This window comes from Onychomys torridus, chromosome 5, assembly GCF_903995425.1.
Source record: "Onychomys torridus chromosome 5, mOncTor1.1, whole genome shotgun sequence".
Lineage (NCBI taxonomy): Eukaryota > Metazoa > Chordata > Mammalia > Rodentia > Cricetidae > Onychomys > Onychomys torridus.
Window position 1 is genome coordinate 31,607,142 of NC_050447.1, and position 3,551 is coordinate 31,610,692.

Genomic DNA, 3,551 nt, shown 5'->3' on the forward strand with positions numbered 1-3,551 from the left:
TTGTATTAGTTATAAGCTTTTTAAAATTTTAGACAAAAAAGGGGAAGTGTGGTGGTATTGTCTTCCCCAAAATACTGTGTACCCTAATAAACTTATCTGGGATCAGAGAACAGAATAGCCACTAGATACAGAGGCTAGAAAATGGTGGCAATCACGCCTTTAATCCTAGCATTCAGAGGCAGAAATCCCGTCTGATCTCTGTGAGTTCAAGGCCGCATGGAAACAGCCAGGCAAGGTGACTCACACCTTTAATCCCAGGAAGTGACAGCAGAAGCATAAAGATATATAAGGCATGAAGACCAGAAACTAGAAGCATTTGCATTTGGCTGGTTAAGCTTTTAGGCCTTTGAGCAGCACAGTTCAGCTGAGATCTATTCTGGATAAGAACTCAGAGGCTTCCAGTCTAAGGAAACAGGATCAGCTGAGGAACTGGTGAAGCGAGAAAGCTGTGGCTTGTTCTGCTTCTCTGATCTTCCAGCATTCACCCCAAAAACATGGCTGGGGGCTGGTGCCTGCGCATGGGACCCCCGCGGGGCTGGCAAAGGGCACAGCTGTGGTGGCCACCACCGGCGCTATCCGGGCCACGCTGATGCTGGAGCTGCTGCAGAACCCAACCAACATCCAGTACTTCCAGCTGCCCCCAGGAATGGTCCTCGTGCGGAGTGAGAATAGGCAGTTGTTAATGATCCCTCAGCAAGCCCTGGCCCAAATGTAGGCCCAGGCCCAGCCTCAGAGCAACATGGCACCCTGTCCTGCAACCCCCACAGGTGCTCCACCTGTCCAGATCTCCACCGTGCAGGCTCCAGGAACACCTATTATTGCACCTCAGGTGACCCCAACTACCATAATTAAGCAGGTCGGTGTCTCAGGCATAGACGACGGTATAACCCTTCAGCGATGTCCTGGGGTACAGCCTCAGCTGGTTCTGGGTGGTTCTGAACAGACAGCCTCACTCGGAACTGCCAAAGCTGTTCAGACATGGACACCTCAACAAACAGTCCCCGGGGCCAGCACCACCTCCACGGCTGCCATGGAAACTATGGGAAATGTGACGAAATGTAAAAGTTTTCTATCTACATTAATAAAACTGGCTTCCTCTGGTAAACAGTCTACATACAGAGACAGCAGCTAATGTGAAAGAATTAGTACAAAACTTGCTGGATGGGAAAACTGAAGCAGAAGATCTCACTAGCAGGTTATATCGAGAACTGAACTCTTCACCTCAACCTCACCTTGTGCCTTTCCTCAAGAGGAGCTTACCTGCCTTCAGACAGCTGACCCCAGACCCCGTGACCTTTATCCAGCAGAGCCAGCAGCAACAGCCACCTGCCTCACAGGCCACCACTGCACTCACAGCTGTGGTGCTCAGCTGGGAAAATGGCTGCCTCGGTGACCAGCACCCTCCAGGCCCTGGTCATCAGCCTCACGAAGCCCACACAGGTGATCCAGCAGCCCCCGAAGCCTGAAGCCTTGATCCATGCCCCCCACAGGTGACCTTGATGCAGACACCCATGGTCGCATTGCAGCAGCCTCACAACCGGATCATGCTCACGATACCACAGCAGATCCAACTGAACCAGCTGCAGCCAGTCCCCGTTGTGAAACCCACTGTGTTACCTAGAACCAAAGCCCTTTCTACTGAATCTGCACAAGCAGCCACTGCACAGAAGAACAAGCTCAAGGAGCCAGGGGAGGCTCCTTTCAGGATGACGATGACATCAATGATATTGCATCAATGGCTGGAGTTAACCTGTCTGAAGAAAGTGCAAGAAACTGAGTTGGTGGGGACACTGACTCGATCCTGTAAAGACAACACCCTCCTCCCCTCCCCTTTGCAGAGAAGGATACTGGAAATAGGTAAAAAGCATGGCATCATGGAACTGCATCCAAATGTAGTGAGTTACGTGTCTCATGCCACACAGCAAAGTGCTGTGGATATCACTCTGTGTAAATAAAGTTCTGATTGGCCAGTGGCCAAGCAGGAAGTATAGGCAGAACAAGAGAGAAGAGAATTCTGGGAAGTGGAAGGTTGGAGAGAGACACTGCCAGCCACCATGAAAAGCAACATGTAAAGACACTGGTAAGCCACAAGCCATGTGGCAAAGTATAGACTAACAGAAATGGGTTAATTTAAGATAGAAGAAGTAGATAACAAGAAGCCTGCCACGGCCATACAGTTTCTAAACAATGTAAGTTTCTGTGTGTTTACTTGGTTGGTTCTGAGCGTCTATGGGCCTGGCGGGTGAGAGAGATTTGTCCTGACTGTGGGCCAGGCAGGAAAACTCCAACTACAGCAAAGGCCGAAGAAATATCTGAAACAGCTCAGCAGAAAAACTTCTCTTACAAGGATGACGACAGATACAAGCAAGCACATGATGTCTGGGCTCAGTTCAATTTTTTTTGTTTGTTTGTTTGTTTTTTTGTTTGTTTGTTTGTTTGTTTTTTTTGTGGAGCCGAGGATCGAACCCAGGGCCTTGCGCTTGTTAGGCAAAGGTTCTACCACTGGGCTAAATCCCCAGCCCATCAGCTCAAATTCTTTGAACAGCTTGATCAGATTGAAAAGCAAAGGAAAGATGAGCAGTTGAGGGAGATCTTGATGCGGGCAGCAAAGTCTCGGTCCAGACAAGAAGACCCAGAGCAATTAAGGTTGAAGCAGAAGGCAAAAGAGATGCAGCAGCAAGATCCGGCCCAGGAAAAAGAGGACAGTGGACTGTGTCGGGCCGGGATTGGGAGCAGAGGGCTTAGGCCCAGGCGCAGTGGTCCCAGGCTGCTCTGGCATAGGAAGCCCCAGACAGTTCACACGGCAAAGAATCACGTGGGTCAACCTCAGGGACTTCATATTTTGTTTAGAAAATGAGCGTGAGACAAGCCATTCACTGTTGCTCTACAAAGCATTCCTTAAGTAACAGGATGAGCCGGTGTTTCTGATGGGATGCTGCAGAGTTTTTTTTATATCTGCAGATCATGCCTTTTTGTAATAAGCAAACGGGATGTTGTTTAAAAACAGCCACCTCACCTTGCCACAATACCACCATACTCCCTAACACTCTTTCAGATGGAAGCATGTCAAATAAAATCAAGTTATTAAAAAGCAATGATTTTAGGCAAATGGGTTAATTTCATCATGATTTGAATTAATTTTTAAATGGGTTAGGAATGAGAGTTGGGAACAAGTAGGCCGGGGCCACAGCATGTCCCTGCTCTTGCTCTCGCTAGCCCTTGACCTAGCCAATTTAAGCCCTGAATGGTTGTCCTCTTCACTGCCACGAGAAAGGGAACAGAGTTGTGAAACTTGCTAAATCAGTTCTGAAAAAACAGGGAAGCAGAGCAGGTTAGTGGGAGGAAGTGGCGTCAGTCAGGCCTGGCCCTGCCTTGGGTGGAGTGGACACAAGTCTTCCTCCACGGTCTTCTCTCTTAGCCATCCTTGGGTAGCTTTTCTGATCGAAAGAGAGGGGGCGAGGTAATTCCTGCTGGGGTATTAGCATCTCTCTCTCTTTTCAGAAACAATTATGAAAGACAAACAAGCAAACCTCCCAGCCCTGCCCTACACC

At 48.9% G+C, this 3,551-nt stretch overlaps 1 pseudogene; it reads left to right on the forward strand.

Annotated features, from left to right (window-relative positions):
* The first annotated feature begins 463 nt into the window (after positions 1 to 463).
* On the forward strand, positions 464 to 3,223 carry LOC118584550 (annotated as a pseudogene).
* Positions 3,224 to 3,551: the final 328 nt, after the last annotated feature.